We start from the raw sequence: 21,594 nt of genomic DNA, 5'->3' as shown, positions 1-21,594 counted from the left end.
CATTCCATTTGTGTTAGCAATGCCAGTTGTCACTTCAGATTTTACCTGCTAGCACCAAAGGTCTAGTTGATAAGTCTTCAGCCCGCAAGGAACCTGACAGCCACAGGCCAGCCATTTCACCCCTGTGGGGCTGAATGTGCACAAGTCCAGAGGATAGAAAGCTAGGAAGTCATTTCTTCAGTGAAGACTAGGGTACACCAAAGAATGATCGCAAAGTCCGTGCCAAGCTCTAGCCCACCCCATGTCGTGCCTGATCTCAACCACTCCGCCTGAGCATTAACCCTAATCTTTGACTGCACTTTCCTCTCCACCATGATAAAAGATGCCCTGACACCCCAGGGAGAGCGGGGCAGATTTCAGGCAGCGTTCACACCCACGAACCACTCACGGGCGCGGTTCACAGTGACCACGTGGCCATCCAGAGATAAACAGCTTCATTCTTAAAGATCTTACAAGCTGGGCACGGTGGCTCACACCTGTAATCCTGGCTACTCAGAAGGCTGAGATCTGAGGATCTGTTCAAAGACAGCCTGGACATGAAATCCATGAGACTCTTATCTCCAATTAACCACCAGAAAACTGGAAGTGATGCTGTGGCTCAAGGGGTAGTCTTGAGCTGAAGAGCTCAGGGACAGAGCTCAGGTCCCAAGTTTAAGCCCACAAGTACAGGTGGCATCTCCTGCTGAAGAGAGGAATATGTTAAAGTGATCCACTTTACCAACTCTAAAGTTCAGTCAGCACTGTCACCACTGCAGGCCACAGGGAGGCAAAGCTGTGGGCAGAAGCGCTTCCCAGGCTTTCGGCCGGGCCTGGGGCAAAGCCTCTTGGCCAGGTGTAGGGCAGACGCCTGGAGCCTGGCAGAAGCCCTGTCCACATAATCGTGGACAGATCGGCACAGCATCCTGCAGAGAAGGAGGAGGAGGAGGAGGAGGAGGAGGAGGAGGAGGAGGAGGAGGAGGAGGAGGAGGAAGGCCCAGATCTTGTGGAGAATTTTGATGACATGTCCAAACATGAAGCAAACTTCTACAGAAGATAAAACGTGAAGAAGTCACATAGTGTTTTAACCACTTAAAAACTCTGTCTGTGGAACTGATAACATTTAGATGGCTGATATTTTTAAGTCCAAGCCCCTTGGGTACTGCAGCTCTGCTCGGCTTTTGTTTATGCACAATGTCTTCTTTGCAGACAACTCTGCTGAAGAAGTCTTGGAATGAAGTTTGAGACAAATTTTATAAAATTGTTTGCCTCATTAAAAAAAAAGCAGTTTTTTTTTTCCCCAGGCGTCTCACCTCTCCCTTGATTAAAAACTGGTTGGGTGAACTTTACACAAAGTAACTGCTCGGGACTTACGGCCAGCCTGGAGGATTGCTGTGCCCAGGGGCTCATCAGTGTTTCCAGGCCAAGCAGACGCTGTGAGTCACCCGGCCAGGACATCCCCTCACCCACGCGGTCCGGTCATTATGTGATTGGTCATTACTGCGGGAGCTCTGACTATGTCCCCCAGACCTTTGAAACGGGGGTGGAATTACCTTCTCAAATTTCCATCTCCTTGCTTCGCCTAAGTAGTGAAGCAAGTTAGAACTGGAAAAGGAAACCAGAGTGCGTGGTGGTCATTCACTTATTCAGTCAGTGCTCTACCGAGTGTCGCAGACATGCTTACGACTGAAGAGAGACAGGAAACAAACAGCCAAATAACAAGTATTACTATTTTATTTATTTGCTTTGTCGTTTGTGGGGCTGGATGCTGTCCCTGAGCTCTTGGTGCTCAAGGTTAGCCCTGTACCCCTTGGGCCACAGCACCACTTCTGGTTTGCTGGTGGTTAACTGGAGATAAGAGTCTCACAGACTTTTCGTGACCAGGATGGCTTTGAACCATGATCTTCAGATCTCAGCCTCCTGAATAGGCTTTCAGATGTGAGCCTCCGTGCCCAGCAACAATTATCACCATTGAGATCTACTATGGCGGGCAGGGCCTGCTGCTCCTCTGGGTCGTGGCGCCTCCCCCACCAGGAGGAAGAGGATAATCTCCTCCTCCTGGAGAGAAGCACAGCTGCTCCTGGGAGGGTCTGCAGGGGTCAGGAGCTGGGCAGGAGGAGGTGGGGGTAACCTGGCAAAAGCACATCACATGCTGCCTATGGTGGGGATGGTGAGGGGCCTGGGGCCATGGAGAGTGCGTCCTGCCCAGGCAGTTACCCGGGCAGTGCCACAGGCAGGAGGGGCCTGGAGCTGGGCTGAGGGCTCAGCCACACCCGGAGGCTGGGGGCTGGGGTGTGCCAGGCTGCTGGGGTTCCTCTCCAACCCTGTGGCCGTCACGCCACCACCGCCACTGGGAGGACTGGGACGGGAGGACCGGGACAGCAGGACCACGGAGGTAGGACGAGGCTGCAGCTGGGAGGTGGGTGGACGATGGAAGAAGCCTGAGATCAAGGAACCTCAGAGGCACCGGGGAGCAGCTGTGAGCCCGATGAGGAGGCCGGGGTGGGGGCTCTGTCCTCATGCCTGCTCTGCTGGCTGCAGGCCGCAAGCCTGGGCAGGTCTAACCTCCTTCCCTGACGCTGGAGGTCTGAGAAGGGGGTGGGGGCCTTTCTCTAAAGACATTCCACTATGTCTCTCTTCCCTGTGCAAAAGGAGAGAGAGGAGTCGGTGGGTGGATCTCAGGTCACTCCCTGGCAGCTCTCCTGCTTCTCATTTCAGGAATTTAGTGGGGTTCGGGTTAAAACACCATTGCTTTTCTTGAGGTAACACTCCTGTCATTCCCTGGCCCTCCTCCAGAGCCAGGTCCTGGTTCTGTGAAGCCCTCTACCACCATTCTTTCCCTTGGAATTCTTCACTTGCCAAGGTTCTCCACCTTACTGAGCTGGGAGCCTCTAAATGGAGTACAAGTAGACAGGATGAGACCCATAGAATTTGCCACGGGGACCCCAGGGGATGAGAGAATCGGCCTCCGATTCCCCAGAACCTGGAGCTTCAGAGGTCAATCTGAGAGAGAGAATTCCTTTGTCTCGGTGACCTACTTAAACATTCTGTGCAAGCTGTAATCACTTGTGGTTTTCTAAGAAAGGAAAAAAAAAGTCTAAAAATAACCTTAAAAGGCAGGTAACCTGACAACAAAGCGCGGCGGTTAACGAGATTATTTCTCTAGGAATTGGGAACGGGCGGGCATCTCCCCGGCACTCTGCGCTGCTGTGCGGTGTTGGCTCTCTGCCCTGGCTCATGGCCGTTTCCCATGCCGACTTCTCTACTGGCACTTCCTGAGCTCTCTTCCCCGAGCTTTCAGGGGCTCCCTCGCCCCTCCGGGCTCTCCTGTCATGCCTGCTGGCTCCTCCAACCTCAGAATTCTTGGCACCCCAGCCCACGTGCCCGGGCAGGCAGGCGTTGTTCAGTGGTCTGCACGTGGCCTGCGTTGACCGCAGAGGGGGCAGGCCTGCGTGGCACGGCCTATATGGCACCGTAGAAAGTTCTGCTCCCGGCTGGGGCAGCCTCCTGCACCAGTGCGCCGTGCTTCACCCCGCCCTTGCGCATTCCACACATTTGAATTTCACGTTTTCTTCCCCACGGCAGATGCTCTCACAGACTTTGTGCCTGTGTTGAGGACTGGAAGTGAAGTATAACTGAAAGACACAAAGTAAGAGCTTAACCGTGCTTTAAGTACTCTTTAAAGCACTTTCTGTGGATTAGCTCATTTAAATTTTTTTTTAGCTCATTTAATTCTTAAGGCAAAGTGTGGGGTAGCTATAAACCCCACTTTATGTCAGGGAAAGTAAATCACAGAGGAATTTGGTTCCATTCTCAGGGCCACACCATGAGCAAAAGCCAAAGTCCTTGCTCTTGACCTTGAGCCAGCACTTGGGATGCCCTGGAGTCACACAGCACACAGCCCAGCCCTCAGTGGGGCTTGACAGCAGTGCAGCCACCTGGCACGCTTGGTACCTGATTCCCAGGGCGGCAGAGGAAGCTTGCAGAGCTTGGAAGTTAGTACAAGGCAGGGCCTCACAGCTCAGGTCCAGAGGAAGTTGAGTTGTGACCTGGGCCTATTGTCACAGCTGGAGCCACGAGACCTGAGGCTGGCCTGGCCCTGGGGATAGCACAGAGCCATCATCTTGTGAATCTGTCCGTCCATCTTGTGAATCTGCCCGTCCACCTTGTGAATCTGTCCTTCCACCTTGTGAATCTGCCCGTCCACCTTGCGAATCTGCCCTCAACCTTGGTGAATCTGTCCGTCCACCTTGTGAATCTGCCCGTCCACCTTGTGAATCTGCCCGTCCACCTTGTGAATTTGCCCGTCAACCTTGGTGAAGCTGTCCGTCCACCGTGTGAATCTGTCCGTCCACCGTGTGAATCTGCCCGTCCACCTTGTGAATCTGCCCGTCCACCTTGTGAATCTGCCCGTCCACCTTGTGAATCTGCCCATCCACCTTGCGAATCTGCCCGTCCACCATGTGAATCTGCCCGACCACCGTGTGAATCTGTCCGTACATCTTGTGAAGTCCACCTTGTGAATCTGCCCGTCCACCTTGTGAATCTGCCCGTCCACCTGGTGAATCTGCCCGTCCATCTTGTGAATCTGCCCGTCCACCTGGTGAATCTGCCCGTCCACCTTGTGAATCTGCCCGTCCACCTTGTGAATCTGTCCGTCCACCGTGTGAATCTGCCCGTCCACCTTGTGAATCTGCCCGTCCACCTGGTGAATCTGCCCGTCCATCTTGTGAATCTGCCCGTCCACCTGGTGAATCTGCCCGACCACCGTGTGAATCTGCCCGTCCACCTGGTGAATCTGCCCGTCCATCTTGTGAATCTGCCCGTCCACCTGGTGAATCTGCCCGTCCACCTTGTGAATCTGTCCGTCCACCTTGTGAATCTGTCCGTCCACCGTGTGAATCTGCCCGTCCACCTTGTGAATCTGCCCGTCCACCTGGTGAATCTGCCCGTCCATCTTGTGAATCTGCCCGTCCACCTGGTGAATCTGCCCGACCACCGTGTGAATCTGCCCGTCCACCTTGTGAATCTGCCCGTCCACCTTGTGAATCTGCCCGTCCTCCTTGGAAGCCTATCACTGCCATTCTCTCATGGACCTGCACATTTTGTTGGCCTCGTGCTCATTTCCCAGCACTGTAAATTCTCCCCTGCCAGTGAGGCTTGGACGAGCTGGCTCCTGGGATCCATTGCCTCTGTACCCTGTTCTCCGTGCTTCCATCTTCTTGGTTTCCAGGTGGTTTTGCTCTTGTTTGGATACTGAGCTCGTCTAGGCAGGCGCTCTACCACCCAAGCCTTATCCTCAGCTCATGGCTGCAAGTTTTTCCCCTAATGTGTGAGTGCACTCAGGACACCAGTGAAATTCAAGCCTCTTTATTGAGGAAATCGTGCTCCTTCTGTGTGGCGGCTGTGGTCTCTGGCTTGGAGCCGCCCCAGGGCTGCCTCCCTCGCCCTCACAGGGGAGGCAGAAGCTCCTGGAAGTCCTGTTTTGTTTTGATGAATGATATGACAGCTATCAAGTTTCAAATGCCAAGGGGCCACGTGCTCTGTACTGCTATTATTTCTCTAAGAATCCTGCAGTGTATTCCTGTTCATAATGGGACAGTGAGGCAAAGGGTTGCACAAATTGCTAAAGATTGTGCAAATAGCAGCAGACCAATTTTCTTTCTGGCAAATCGCTGCATCCTTAATTAATTAGAGCTCTTCGCTCTGCGTGCCACGTTGGAAGATAACCACAAGGTAGATGGCCAGCCAGAAGTATGCGCTGTTTTGCTCGCGATTCTTTTAGTTATGAGAAATGGAGACCAGGATTCAGAGGGTAGACATTGACTTGTAATTGCTTCCTAAGGGCAGTGGACATGAATCCACGCTGCTTTCCCCTTCTTTCCTCTCTCCCCCTCTTCACCCACCCCCGCCCCTCCTCGCTCTCCTTCCCCCATCCACACTCTCCTCTCCCCCCATCACTGTCAAAACATGCCCGTGAGTGGAACCCTCGTCCTCCCCCCTCCCCCCCGCTGCTGTGTCCTCCCCCCCAGCGTGGCCAGCTCCTCAGTGGTGGCCGGGACGGGCTACAGGGCCCCACGGCCCTCTTTACCCAGGTGCCTGTGGTTCTGTCCACGGGAAGTGGAGGGGAAGTGTGAGCTCCCTGGTGTCCTGGCTCTGTGGGCCCGGTCGTCCCTGCCAGTCTGGTCTGGGGTCCATGAGGGCATCAGGGCCCTCCTCTGTACTGGCCACTTAGCAGGTGCAGTGGGAGGAGGGCACAGAGGAGAGCACAGGTCCGCTGAGCCACAGCGGCGTCCTTGGAAGCGTGTTTGCCCTCAGTGTCAGGGTCGCCTTGACCTCCATCCCTTCTTTCAAGAGGATTTAAGTTTGTGACACAGGCCCAGGAAACGAGCTCTTCTGTCTACTTGGCTCTGCGTTGTTTATCGGGATGGAGACTGCTGGGCCTCTGCCAGGCTGGTAGGGCCCGTTGGGGATGAGGTGGGCCTTTGGCCTGGACTGGCTCTGCATCCCCAGAATTCCTTCAGTTCCCAGTCAGGTTGCCTGGCGGTGATGCCGGGCGCTCACCTTGGCAGGTTGAGGATCACACAAGCTACGTGGCAGGGTGGCACGTGGCACGTGGATGCTCCACCCTGCTCCTTCTCCTGGCACCGGGGTGTCCTGAGGCTCCTTCCGGGCCTGCACCTGCCCCGGCGGCAGGCTCTGCCCCCTCACCTTCACAGGGTCTGGCAGGGCCCGGCTGCCGTGCTGGTGGACTCGTCCTGTTGGCCTGGGCCCTGCGCCTCCAGCACTGGTGTCTATCAGGGCCATCTTTCCTCTCCACATTTGACTGTTCTGTGATTCCATGGCCCCCTAAGCAATTAAATTCCGTCTGCCAAACAAGACTTGTATTTCAAATCCGGAGCCTAAGTGCTGAGTGGCTACTATAATTCTAGTCCTCTTATTCCTTTCTGCTTCTAATGCTTATTTAAATTCACTGTCACGGGTCAGGAGTGTGATCTAGTGGTAGGGTGCTCACCCGGCATTCAAGAAGCCCTGGCTTCAATACCTCAGTACCACATACACAGAGAAAGCGGAGAGTGGTGCTGCGGCTCAAGTGGCAGAGCGCTAGCCTTGAGAAAAGCGTGTCCAAGGACAGTGCCCCGGCCCTGAGTTCAAGCCCCGGGACTGCACAGACACAGAACGTGTCTTGACCTTCACCTCTGAAGGAGGTCTGGAGCGTGCAGGGACTGCCCTGTGGCCCTGCAGTCTCCAGCGCAGCTGTGCCTGGAGAGCGGTTTTTAAATGCTGAGCGCGGGTGGAACCCAGCCTGAGTCCTGTCCTTAGCTGGAGCACAGGAAAGGGCAGACGGGGCCACCATTGGGCCCAGTGGTGGTACACTGCAGAGTGGGGTGGGGGTGGCAAAGGCTGGCCTCCAGCCTGCCCGCCACCCTGTGAAGAGGAAGAAGGAAACCTCTGCAGTACTGATTTTAGAAAGAGAAAGGTGACTTATGCTTTTCTGGGACTGAGACAAAGCACAGGGATTTCTCTCTTGCTCCGTAAGCAGCATGAACAAGCCTGGCCCCGTGGCTCTGTCCCCGTTTGGGAATGTGACAGCCAGCAGAGCCAGCGTCCATCTGCGTCTGCACCTTGGTGACTTCATGGTCTCTGTCGGCAGCAGGCACCGTCATGGCAGCTGGGTACTGGCTGCCTTGGTGAGATGCATTTCGCTGGAGTTGTTCTAAAAGTCTCTTAGACTTTTTGCTGAGCACCTACTAAGCCAAGTGCCAGAGAAGCAGCAGCTCTCAAGGAGGGGGAGGCTCTGGAATCGTCTCCGCTGCCCAGGGATGAGCAGGTGCAGTGCTAAGGACGTCTCTGCAGGGCCTGTGACCGGGAAGTTCTGAGGTAGGAAATGAGAGGATGGGAGGCTGAGGCGCTGCTGTGGAGACAGATGTGGATATGTCTGTGGACACTGGTCTGTGGGGCGGAGGCCACGGCGTGAGGGGCCCGGCGCCCTGGATGGGAGGGAGACACCTTGCACCCTTGCCAGGGTGCCAGGAGCTTGTAGCCATGTCTGTAAGTGGAGGGCTGTGAGAAGCAGCTCTGCAGGGCAGCCGACAGGTCTGGCCTCCCCCGCCTTCAGCACACAGCACTCCGTGGAGAGCTGGCTATGGACCGCTGGGTTCAAGACGACGGCCCCGCGCCGATGGCCACAAGCAGTTCCACGTGTTTCGATGCGGGGCCTGTGGATTGTGGCCTTCAGAATTCCTTTGCGTATTGCGCAGGGAATCCAAGTCCTGGCAGCGGCTAACGACCCGTGAGGCTGGCTGGCTACACAAGCCGCGGAACCTCGTAAGGACTTTGACATAGGACCGCTGTCTGTGGTTTAAAAAGAATGCCCTCAGCAGTACCTTGTAAGTGTCGGTTTCTGTATGTCGTGACGGGCCAGGCTTTTCTTCTTTAAACTGGACATGTTGCTTGTGTATACACTTGGACGAGGCCCTGGCAGGGAGATGGGAACAGGTCTGCCCCGCTTGTACCCAGAGGGGTTTAAACATGCACAAGTCTTCAGAAGACGGGAAGCCAGGCCCACAGATGGAGCCCCTCGTGTCCGAGGTCGCACCTTCCCCCGCACCCGTTTCCTCTGCCCCCCCCCCTTGCACTGGGATCCCCCCTCACTACTGCAGCCCGCAGGACCCATGGCCCGAGGGGCTCCGGGATCTGCTGGTGCAGGGCCTCCGGCGAGCTCCTTTCTACATCCTCCTCTTGTTCTCTCCTCATGAAGGTCCAGTGAAGTGAGCGCTGCAGGGATTCCGTGCGCTCCACATAAGGACAGAAGCCGGGGCAGTTGGCTTACAGTTAATTAGTAGCCACATCAGCGTCAACTGACAGCTTTACTGCCAGTGGCAGAAGCCAGACAGGCTCGTGTGGCCAGACCTGACGGCCTGTCCACTTCTCCTGGCAAGGCGCTGGCATCAAGGTGGGGACGTCCTTCCGGTTTGGGAATTTCAGTGTTGGTTGCTGGCTTCCGCTGCCTTTGCCTGAACACTGGTGCCAGAAAGGGTGAAACAGCCCTGCAGGCATTTGAAGGCCATCCCGGGCTGATCTGAGGAGGCTCTGGAGAGGGTGACAGCTGCACGGGGCAGAGCAGCAGGCCACATGCTGCAGAGGGCAGAAGGAAGCCTGCGCCTGCCCGCTGCCCACCCGCGCCTGCCCGCTGCCCGCCTGGCACCCTCAGGTGCCCTCGGCCAGGGCTGACCAAGCCCGCGAGGCCAGCAGGGCACAGTCCTCCAGGCGGCCAGTGAGGCTGAGTGCCCAGAAGCATGGCCTCCTCCTCCCCTTCCATGAGCTGGGTGGGTGGCGCTGTCCAGCATTCCGCCCTGCAGTGCCGTTGGGGAAGTGACAGCTCGCTTGGAGGCCAGACTCCGGGGCTGAGGCGCTGGGCTTCTCTCCCCTGGACAAGCATGGCCCCCTGCCAGTCTCAGAGCCTCAGCCCAGATGTACAGCCCAGCCCAGAGGATGCCAGGGAGGCCATGAGACTCCCTCCAGGGGCTGAGGCCCCTGCTGGATCCCCAGCCCCGGGCTGGCGCCGGGCAGGGCTCGGCCACGGTGGGCCTGCATGTGCACAGCTTGCTCCTGAAGCTGGAAGGCTTCCCGGTGAGGTGACTACGTCTGGTGATCTCAGCTGGTGATCTCGGCTGGCACCAGGAACTGGAGGGAAGATACCCCAAGGTGCGCTGTGGTCTTCCCATTCATTCACGAGGGAGGCTGGACGTTTTCCCCATAGACGTCAGGTGTGCCTGTGAGGCCTGGGTGCTTAGGGAGGCCACGTCTGAAGGAAACGGGGCTGTGAGCTGACAGGGGCTGGGGAGGGGCCTGGCCCAGTCTTCATTTCAATCTCTGGTTCCCTCCCTCCTCCTCCTCCTCCTCCTCCTCCTCCTCCTCCCCCTCCTCCTCCCCCTCCTCCTCCCTCTGCAGAATGCTCACTGCTCACCTTCAGTGAGACTCACTGTTCAGGCTGGTGGGAAAGGGGCCTCCTGAGTCCAGGACTGTGACAGTCCTGGGCACACAGGAGGGGCCGGCACGGCGGGCAGTCCTGGAAGGCTTCCTGGAGGAGACTGAGTGAGCCGCTTTGGATAAAACTAGATGGGGGTCGGGAGTGTGGGAAATTCTGCATCACAAGATGATGGGAACATGGGAGCTGAGCATGGCGTGTAATTCTTACGTCACCGAGACAGGAAAGCCATAAACGATGGCGGCATTTCCAAATGTCCATTTTCACAATGTCCTTCAGTTAGAAGCACTGTTTATTTTCCCACCCATTATAAAATGCTAACTTTACTTTGGAGTGACTGAACAAGCATATTTATTTTGTCAAGAACAATTTACAGGTTGCGTACCAAAAATATCGAAGAAAAAGTGAGCATATGTAAAATATTTGCCTTCTTGTGAAGAAAAATATGTCATATTTGAGTTTGGCAATTCAAAACTGGGACTGAGGGCCGGGAGTGTTGCCTAGTGGTTAAAGTGCTTGCCTAGCATGCATGAAGACCTGGGTTCGATTCCTTGGCACCACATACATAGAAAAAAGCCGGAAGTGGTGCTGAGGCTCAAGTGGTAGAGCTCTAGCCTTGAGAAAGTCCAAGGACAGTGCTCAGGCCCTGAGCTCAAGCCCAGGACTGGCAAAAAACAAGACAAAACAAACTTGGCCTGATTGGAGAGAAAGAGAGAGGGGGGGCATTCAAAGATCAGTAGAAAGACCCTGTTTCCTAGGAACTTGGTGAGATAATTTGAATTCATCATTTTTTGAGATTAGCTGACCACACTTTTTTTTTTGCCAGTTGTGGGGCTTGAACTCAGGGCCTGAGCTCTGTCCTGGGGCTTTTTTTGTCTCAAAGCTAGAGCTCTGCCACTTGAGCCACAGCACTACTTCCAGCTTTTTCTATGTATGTGGTAGAGGAATGGAACCCGGGTCTTTATGCATGCGAGGCAAGCACTCTACCACTAGGCCAAACTCCCGGCCCCCTGACCACACTTTTTGAGTAAGGGTTTATTTCTGTTGGTAACAATAGTAATTCATCCACAAATTCATATGACATAGCACAAACCTTTTTTCTGTATTCCTAGGGAAATGAAGACAGAATGGCCATAAAGGAAGCAACTTGAAATTTGTATTTTAAAAAGATTTAAAATTAAGCGGCATTGGAAAGCCAGCTGTTTACAGTTTAAAAGGCTGTATCTTCTAGGCATATGTATAATCTGATGGCTTGCTGATGTCCTCAGCATGCAGTCTTCTGTGGTGAGACCATTCTTTCTTGATGTCGCCCGTGTGGCAGGTATTTCATGAGGCAGAGTTACCGGTGATGATGGAGGCTTCAGTGACAGTCCTTCCCATGACAGTTGCAGCCCCTCCTCCTTCAAGACCCTGGGATCTCGTCTCCTGCAGTCCCTGGCCTGGGGTGGGGCATGCTTGTTCTGCAAGACCACAGGGTCCTGAAGCTCAGCCCCTGCTGAAGGGCCTGGCCGCGGTCAGTTCCCGGGTGAGGGAGAAGCCGGGGGTGGGCACGCCAGCCCACCGTGGAGTCAGGCCCCGGAGCTCAGCACAGCGGCCACAAGGATGACTGATCGCGTGTATGACCAAGGGAACTGGCGTTTAATACATCTGGCATCTGACTCAAAATGGTTTGGAATGTTCAGAACGCCTCCCGCTTACCAAAGGCAAGTCTTGGATAAGTGTGAGGTCACACGTGGCATTCTGGGTGCCTTGCCGTGTGGAGGCCGTGGGTCTGACGTGGTGGCGTTGACTGTGCCTTGGGCCTCAGTGCATTTGCTCGGTGTTGCTGGTAAAGGGAAGGGCATGGAACCCTGCAGTCACGGCAGACCCGGGGGGCTGAGCTGTGGATAGTTCACAGCAAGGAGCCCTGCTGTCACCCAGGAGGCCGGCTTGGAGCTGTCACAGTGGCTTTGACGTAACGACGTCACTCGGACAGGCTCCCTATTGATACTCGTCATGGTTCTCCATGGCTGTGTGCTTCCTCCTGCTTTCCGCCGGTCAGGTTCCTATTCACTCTCCAGAGTCCACTGCAAGTCACGGGCCTTGTTCCTGACGCAGGTGGGATCTTTGGATCTCTGCACCACCTTTTCCTGTGTGGACGTCGTTGGTACCAAGTGTTAAGTGGCAGCGGGTGTTTTTACATCTTCTCCCCACTGAGTGGTCAGTGGATTGGGGTGCGATCCCCTTGGAATCTGGGGTTCCGGGCTCTAGGATCTTCTATTAGTTTTCCACTCTGTGATTCATGAGGTGTGCACACTCTGTGCTAAACACTTGTCACGTAAAATGTCTTAATTTCTCACTGTGGTACACACCAGTAATCAACAGGAAAGAGGAAGCTGGAGCATCATGAGTTCAAGATCAGCCTGGGCAAAATTTATAGAAGGCAAGTGGGAGTTGATAGTGTTTCCTAGGTCGCATTATGAGTCACGACTGCATTTTGACCTCTAAGTGTCCTTGTGATTACACTGGGCCACAGCTAACACAGAGCAATCTCCTCTTGCAAACCCTGGGTGGGCTGTGCTACTGGTGGAACCCCTGTCTCTGTGCTGTGATCACAGGTGCTAGGAACTTGGGGCTCATTCACGTTCTAGCTTGTGTCAGAGCAGAAATGAGGGGTCAGAGGCCCTGGTTGCTGCATGAAGGTGCCGTGTGCCACACAGCTTGCAAGGCTGCTCTTTCCCGCTGGTCTCCCTGGGGGCACACAGGGATATGGCCTTGAGAAATGATGCCTTTACCAGACCCCAGGCAGGCCTGGCTCCTGCTAATGAAGACCTGTGTGCACACTGGTGAACGACACCCTGGCACTTACCTGAGGCCGCTCCCCAATGTGCCATTAGGCCTTCTTGTGGCAGCTCCACTTTACCTCACACCTTCTCGCAGGGCATGCAAGTTTTCAATTTCTCATCTTCAGTAAGGCTTCCCATTCTCAAGTGTGGTGGTTGCATTGAATATTCACAGCCAAATTGTTTAATGCCCATTTTTTCTTCTAATTATTATTCCCTTCAAATTAAAGCTTTTAAAATGCCCAGACTCCATGCTGGCTGCATGACACAGACTTGCTGCCGGCTCGGGGCCCGGCGCTGCCGGTTCCTGTCAAGTTCTAAGTGCAGATACTTTTCCAGTGGAAGCCCTCACGGATACACAACTCCAGTTATTGCAGATTGATCCACTCTGTGGTGAGCAGGAGCCCAAGCCGCCTCCCGCGGGCTTCTCCGTGCCCGTCACAGCTCCCACGGCTGTGTTCACAGCCACCTGCCGCCTGCGGTCTCCATCCCTGTGACACTCGGGCAGGTCACGCGGTTCCTGTCAGGGGTTGGCTTTGTGGAAGCCCTGGAGCAGGGGCTGGTGTGTGGCTGTCCTCTGGTGTTAAGGGTGGTGGGTGGTTGAACCCGCCGCCTGCCTGGGTCTCCTCCTGTGCTTGACCACAGCAAACTCTCCAGGCTGGGGGGGGGGGGTTGCACGCCGAGATGGGGGAGAGACTCTCGAGCTTTGGAGCCAGGCTCACCGTCAAGCAGAACTGCTGTGAGACGGGAACTCCAGGTGTTGGGAAACCCGGATGCGGCTGCGAATGCTGGAGGTCTGGACAAAAGCCTGCTTTATGACACCTGGAGATGAAAAACCTGGAGAAGCTCTCTCTGCCTGCCTGCCTGCCTGCCTGCCTGCCTGCCTGCCTGCCTGCCTGCCTGCCTGTGTCTCTCTCTGCCTCCCTCCAGGATCTCAAACTCTCTAGCATTTTAAAAACCTGTGTGTTGAGGACAGTTTAGTGTTCCTGCCATGTGCTCTCATGGCTTGGTGACAACCGGTGCCTCCCAAGCTGTCCTCCCAGGGGAGCTGGTGTCTGCTGAGGCAGCAGCTGCTGGAGACAAGAGACGTTGTGTGCACACACACGTGTACCCACCTGCTCTGTCCCCGCTCTTCCCAGGTGCCGAGCTGGCTTCTGCACACCTGTGGGCACACCTGCGGGTTGACCCCCATTGGCTCAGCCTCTGTGTGCAGCGGTTTACGGCTGCATTTGCCTCGGTTGTGCGTCCAGGCTGCTGCACAGCTCTCCGCACGCCGTCAGAGGAAGAGCTGAGTGCGTCCCCGAACGAGCCCCCGCTGTTGTCTCTGAACATGTGTTCCTGACTAAATGCAGAGGAAAGTCTTCATTTTTCCCACTTGGAGGTTAAAGTGGAGGGTCCGTCTAAAAACAGCTTGCAGTAAATTGTGGGTTTATTTGAACAGTGTGTCAACATTATTTACTCATGGAAAAAAATCTCAAATTGATAGGTTTCTTTTAATTACCTCATCCTGCAAGCTGCTCTCCACAAACTGCGACTATTTCAGAAGGCATTTGGATAAGTCTGGAAGTGCTGCCTTGCTGGAAGCCTGCCGAGGATAATACCTTTGAAATGTTCCCCTCACTCCGTGCGGGTGAGAAAACTTGATTAGGAGTTGCTTGCCGAGCCACAAACTGGGAGTTGCCGTCTGTACCCTTCCATGCCCTCGTGAGAGATGGCTTGCAAAACCACCCTGGCCACACCGTGCGTGGTACAGATCACCGACCACACCACAGTGACCGGGCCTCAGTGTGCAGGCCGGGCTGAGCAGGCGAGGCCGGCCACGCCATGGTATGGAGCTCGTATTCTCTGGCGGCGTGTTTCTGCCGGGCACTCTGCTCAGCAGTGACCTGGGAGGTCTGGAGTCATGGCCGTGAGGCACCACCACCTGTGTGAAGAGGGAGGTGGCCAGGCGGCGTGGACCAGGGGCTCACTGGGCTCCAGGTCCTGCGGGCCCCAGGTGCTCACCACTGCTGCTTCCTCTCCAAGGCTGCTCTGCTCCTTCTGCGCGTGCTGCCTGGGCCGGGTGGGGCCGGGGTTGGCGCTGGGTCGGCAGGAGGGCGGGGGGGGGTGAATTTCAGGATGGCACCCCGAGCACACTGTGTCCTCTGGGGCAATCCCAGGCTCACGCCCAGTGGGTCTCAGCAGCACGTTGTGCCATGCTGGCTCTTTCAGGAGTGTAGATGCAACACCTCGTTCCATGCTTCCTCGGAAGCAGGCACGGGCAAGACTTGGGACCCTGTGTGAGCGGAGCAAGTTGAACTGGTTGGTACGTGTTAAAGTCTCCTGAGCCCTGCCCAGGGCCGCTCTCTCCTCGGGACTGCAGGCTTTGTTTCCCAGATCTCCACTCAAGCATCTCCTGAATTCAGCAAGTCCACACTTGGCATCCGGCACTGCCGACCTCAGCTGGCCAACCTCAGCTGACCTCCCCTCCGCAGGCAGGGGCCCCGTGGCAGGCAGGACCCCCCAGTGGCAGCTTAATGTGCGGGAGGACAGACAACAGACACCTGGCCATGTCACACAGAGGGGCTGACGCGGTTTGGAGATGGCAGCTCTGTCCTTTCCAACTCAGGTGTCCCGCTGCACAGCTGTGTGCAGGCCCGAGTCCAGGCAGGGGCCTGAGACGCAGTGCTCGTCCTGGCTCCGACTTTTGCACTCCACAGCCGAGCAAACCCTTCAGCACTGCTGCGTTCTCGTGTGCCAGGTGTTGAGGTTGGACTCGGCTCCTTCCAGCTGAAACAACAAATGCTCTTCAGGCCTTGGTCCATTCCTCCACCCTTATCGGGTGTGTCTTTATGTGCATAAGCAGCTTTGCATGCAAGTTAAGGACAGAAAGACTGCATGGAGCCCAGGTAGTCTGGAGTCACCAGATGGGTTGCCCACTCCCCTCCTGGGAGAGAATTCTAATGGGATTCGGGGTTACTCAGCCCTGATGTGAAATCAGTGCAGACTAGGGACCCAGCCAGGGCCTGGCCCCCACCCCGAGCCAGGGCCTGGCCCCCACCCCGAGCCAGGGCCTGGCCCGTGGCCTGCCCTGGGACTCCCCTATCCACACCAGTCCTGCTTCATCAAGAGCGTGTCGAGGTTACTTTCTCCACTGCAGCACCTGAAATAGCTGGGACGGGAGGCATTTGGTTCTGAGGCTCATTTTGAAGATTGGCACTTATAATTTGTACAGTGTGTTTCTTTGTGATTTAAAAAACCTTGGCCTCACAAATGATTTATACAAGACTATATATTGAGATACACACACCACACACACCCATAGGTCGGTCTGTCTATCTATCTGTCTGTCTATCTATCTATCTATCTATCTATCTATCTATCTATCTATCTATCCATCATCTATCTGCCTACCTTGGGAAACTTGCTGGGTGGAAGGAAGGAAGACACCGCCTCTCGCTAGCTGTTGCAGGTGAGATAATACCTAGGACGGTGTGTTATAGACTTTTACCGCTCGCCGGCTTCTGACACGGAGGGTATATTTAGTTGCATGCCACTGTGAGTGTAAGAAGGAGTAGGGTAAAAATGCTGCTCTCTTGTCGGGGACTTTTTGTGTTAGACTTTGAGGGACCTTGGGCGAGTTTGTGGATTTCTGAGCCATCAGGTTCCCCCTGCTGCATAAGGTGCTCCACCTCTGCTCTTGGTAGACAAACGGCTGTGGAGCTCAGGGTCACTGAGGCTGGGTTTTAAGGACGTGAACCTTTCCCCCATCCCCACCCCCCCAGTCCTGGGCTTGAGCTCAGGGCCTGAGCACTGTCCTTGGACTTTCTCAAGGCCAGAGCTCTACCACTTGAGCCTCAGCACCACTTCTGGCTTTTTTCTATGTATGTGGTACCGAGGAATCGAACCCGGGTCTTCATGCATGCTAGGCAAGCACTCTACCACTACGCCATACTCCTGGCCTGAGCATGTGATGTTTTCTTTGGCTTACGAGCTTCCCAGTTTGTCCTCATGGACAAAAATCCTTGAGGCTTGAACTCCAGTTCAGTTCTAAAAGTTACAGCTTTTTCTTCTTTACAAGCAACATTGTATATAGTTCATGTATTTCAAAATGAGCAAAACTTTTAAAATACAGTTGAGGTAGGAAATCCTAGGATTTGTTCCTATGAAACCATTTTTTTTTTCAGTTTGTTTATTTGTGGTATGGAGCTTTGAATCTGGGCTTTGAATCATAGCCTTGTACTTGTTTAGCTGGTGCTCTTCCACTTAAACTTAAAAAAATTTTATTATTGAGGTCATGTATAGAGGGTTCCAGTTACATTCACTGGGTAGTAGGTGTGTTACTTGTCACACATGGATACCCCTTCTCATGGTTTTTGTCCCCATTTCCCTCTCCCCACCCCCTCCCAGTCATCTTGTTTCCCCCCTTCCCTTTTCTACTTAAAATAATCAAATAAATGTATATACAATATACCAGGTAACAAGGTCAAGTAACCGTATGAGATTAACCAAAGGGCAATAAAAGAGAAGAGAAGTAACATAGTACATTAAGAACAGCAATCACACAAGATAAAGCTTGCTCTTCCCCGTGACACGCACATCCAGCCCTGTTTATTTTGCTGACTGCTTTTGAGAAGGAGTGCTGCTGTCTGCCCAGAGCCTGCTTCTAGGTTTCCTGCCATTGTCAGGATCACAGTGCAGCATGGCACCCAGAGTCCTGCCGTGGCGGCTGAGGACGTGGCGGCCGAGGCCGTGCCGGGGGGGGGGGTGCCGTGGCTCTGGCCTGGAGCTCAGTCCTCCTGAACTCAGTCAGCACCCTACATAGCTAGGTTTGCAAGTTTGACTGGTGCCCAGCTTTGCTCACCCTTCTTAAAGAGTGCTAAGAAAATGGCTGACGGTTCCCTCCCGATGCATGCACTAGTTCAAGATGCGTGAGTGAGGCTTGAGCTGGGCACGCGGAGTTGTCAGTGTCATCTACACCGGGCCTGGCTGAGGCCCGTCAGCCATGCAGTGGCACCTCAGGTGTTGCACGAAGCCCCTGTCTCTGCCCTCTGTCACGCGTGTTAGGAAACCTGCACAACTCAGGTGTGGTCTCTGTGCCTGGTGACTCTCAGAATCCCCAGAGGGGGATGGCTGTGCCACTGTCACCACACTAACCTGGGGCTTTGGTCCACGCATGCTCAGGCCCCAGGCGTCCTCATCCTCTGGCATGATGTCTGTTCAGTCTCTGTGGTCCCTCTCACAGACAGCATAGCAGCAGCTTACTTCTTTTGCTGAAGACGCTACCTTCTTTTGTTCAAGTCCTGGGCTTGAACTCTGGGCCTGAGCACTGTCCTTGGGCTTTCTCAAGGTTAGAGCCCTACCAGGTGAACCACAGCAACACTTCTGGCTCTTCTGTGTATGTGTACCGAGGAATCGAACCCAGGCCTTCGTGCATGCTAGGCAGGCTCTGTACCAAGCTTCTGGCCCCTGCTGAAACAAATTGTGCCCATTGTTCAAAAATGATTAGCCTACCCACGAAACTCTGTGGTACATCAGGGAGCCACGAGAGCAGTGACGATGGCTTCCTCCTCGGCAAGACCAGAACTGTTATTTCTATAAACTTGCTTCGAGTATAGGCACATGGAGATATTTGCATTTAGATTTCCTACATGTGTGCACATTTGGAGGTGCGTGTATGTTTCCAATAAACAGTATGTTAAGGAATGCTGGCTAAGAAACAAGTTCTGCATCAGACTCTGCAGTGTGAGCCCGGGGCTGTGTGTGGTGATGCTGTGGATTTCCGGTTCCTGGAAAACAGTGCGGATGAGAAAGACCGTCCTTTCCTCTTGAGAGTATCTGTGTGCCAAAGTCAGGATTACTGAAGCCTCCCAGTCTTCTCCCCACTTCCCAAAGCTAATAATTCTAAACACAAAGAAACGGAAGAGCGTTGTCACTAACCTGCTGAGCACTTCAAAACAGCCAGATCGTTCCCCACACGATGGTGAATCTGGGCCTGCACCAACCACAAAAGTGGCCTATATTTTTGGAAGTAAACTGCATGCACATCAAGAGTGTCACAAAAGTGGCTTCGCTGTGCGTTGTCTGAAGCAGTGGCTTGTCCGCTGGACCCTGGCACAGGTCCTGATGGTCCTCTCCGCCTGCCGGGCTTTGCATCCCCTGACCAGCTGCTCGGGAGGCTTTGTGCTGTCTGCTGCCAGGAGAGCAGGATTGCTGGGCTTCAGGCCTGGGAGGGCCTGTGCGGCGCCTTCCCTCGTGAACCCGGAGGCTGCAGCTCAGACGCCTGAGCTTGCTGGAGACTCTGCCTGCCTTCCAGGCCAGGCTACATACAGCCCACTGTCACCGTCGAGGTTGTGGCATCAGTGAACCACGCAAACATGCAGACATCCGTGTGTCTACATGAGGTGTCCACAGAGGGCGACGCCCTCGGCACACGTGTGCTCCTCTTTAAGGCTTCAGAAGAATGAGGTCTCGTTCCTTCCGTGTCCCCTAAATACCACTGTGGCCCGCAAGCCCCAGTCCCGCTGAGGACTGCACCCAGCCGTGCGGAGTGGCTTGGTATTTCTGTGTGAACAGGGTCCTGCAGGCTGGCCTTGATCTCCAGAGCCCCCTGCGTGCCGGGGTTGGGCCTCAGCACAGGGCGGGTAGAACCCGCTGGAGTTCATGTCTCTGGTGCCTTACCGTGGGGACTGGTGACTGAAGTGTGCAGCTGTTGTGACATTTCGGGCTCTTCCTCAGCCTGCAATGTCTAGACTCTGGTAATGACATGGAGAAGGTGCCACCAGCGCGAAAAGGAAATGGGCAGAGCGGTTACAAGGAGGGTGGGCTCTGATGCATTAGCAGAACCCTCACCCGGGGCTTCCCAGAGGTTCCGGGGCTCCTGCAGCTCCAGAGCAGCACTGTGGACGCCGGAGGCCCCGCGAGCTGTGTCAACAGGCCTGGTAAACTCAGATCTTGGGGTGTAACCACTTGGTGTGTCCACCCTCTTATCCTAATCTCCTGAGCACTTCCCTCCACTCCAGCCACGTGTTCCTGCCATGTAACTCTGGTTGTAACTTAGACCGGGGTGAGAACCCTGACTTCTGTGAGGCTCGACCTCCTAAGAACTAGGGATTGGGCTCCTCTCTCACCCTCCCTGCCCCTCACTGCAGTGGTGTCTGGGAGAGGCACCCCCTCCCCTCCCCACACCCATCTCACTTCACAGACCTTCTTCTGAGCTGGCCTCCAGCTAGGATGGGTGTGGCAGCCTCTGTCCCCTGGGAGGTGTCATGAGGTGGTCCAGGCAAAAAGACACGAGTCCCTGCCTGAAAATCACTAGAGCAAAAGGGACTGGGGACATGGCTGAAGTGGCAAGCGCCAGGCCCTGAATTTAAACTCTGGTACTGGAAAAACATAACAGAAAAAGAAGGCATTTGTTAGGGATTTAGGACCCACTCAGATAATTCAGGATGATTTTTATTGTAGGATTCTTAACTTCGCACATTTGCAAAGGTGCTTTTCCAGGTAAGATCACATCCACAGATTCTGAAGTCAGGGTGTAGTTATATCTTTATGGGGTTACCATTCAACCTCTGAAGCTCTTTCCAGACCAAACCTGAAAAAAGTGTTCTAATACCTTTGAAATTCTCATTTGGAAAACATCTGTCATTATCTCAGAATTTAAGTGAAAACTTAAGTTGTGCAGGGCTGTACTTTCCTGGAAGCGACAGAGCCGCCTGCATGCAGGGTTGTTGGTTTCAAAGCTGTTGCTTTTTCAACTATATCACACTAAAGATAGCAATCATCAGAGACAAACGTGGTCGTCATTTATTGACGCATACTGTGTCATGCACTGCACTGGCAGCAAAAGCTGGACTCTGCGTTCTTTCAAACAATCATAGAACTTCCTCACAACTTCCAGGAAGCCAAGGAAGGCCAGAGTTTACAAAGCTGGAGCCGTAAATCTCATGCTAGGCTGCCCAGGAGGCACCACGTGTGAGGCGTTAGGAAAATGGAGGAGAAAGGAAGTTCTACATCTTCATTGAGATGGAGCAGCGAGGGCACCGCCTTCCCACAGGCTCGGAGACTGGGCAAAGAGGCGGACAGGAGCTTGGTCTTAGGAGGTCTGAGCAAGGAGGCAGAGTGAATGAAAACGCCATTAGGTTCAGGGAGGCGGGGGCTTTCTGGCTGGCCTGCAGGGGGATGTCTGAAGCCAGGCTGAGTGGGCTGGCCTGCCTGCTTAGGCAGTCTGCACATGTCTTTGGTGGCTTGCCTGACGTCCACGTGTGCCTGGGAGAACACAGCGAGGTGAGTCTTGCCGTCGGGGCACCGGGAACTCTGCCAGCACCTGGGTCAGCTTTTGTGCAGGTCTGCAGCAACTCTGGCAGGCGGGAGAGACCAGGGATGCAATGAGTTCTTCCCATTCGCTTTGCATGGAGGCAGAGAGGACGTGAAGCCTGACATTCTTTCCCAATGCACAAAGCCTGTTTTAGAGCAAGAAAAAAAAAACTTGGCCTGCATTGACGTCAGTTAGGACACACACACACACACACTCCTTTTTCCTTCCACTTTTGAGGATAAGCTGTTGCCTTTCAGCCCTGGTACTCAAAAATGAGAATTCCTCAAGGCCAGTGGCATCTTTCCTTGACCTTATCTTCCTTGCAGTTCCAAACAAGGGTGCCGGGTGTGGGCTGTGGCTTCCAGACCCGGGTCTGTGCCCGGTGTCGGTGGGTAGATGTGACTTAACATCCCGAATCTGACCTGTACGGTTCCTAGCCCTGCTTCCAAAGCCAGGCTGCATGCCATGACAGTCACAGAGCTGAGATGAAAGAAATGTGATTCTCAAAC

Source organism: Megascapheus bottae, chromosome 23 (assembly GCF_031878675.1).
Source record: "Megascapheus bottae isolate mThoBot1 chromosome 23, mThoBot2.hap1, whole genome shotgun sequence".
Classification (NCBI taxonomy): Eukaryota; Metazoa; Chordata; class Mammalia; order Rodentia; family Geomyidae; genus Megascapheus; species Megascapheus bottae.
Note: the sequence above shows the minus strand (reverse complement) of the source record.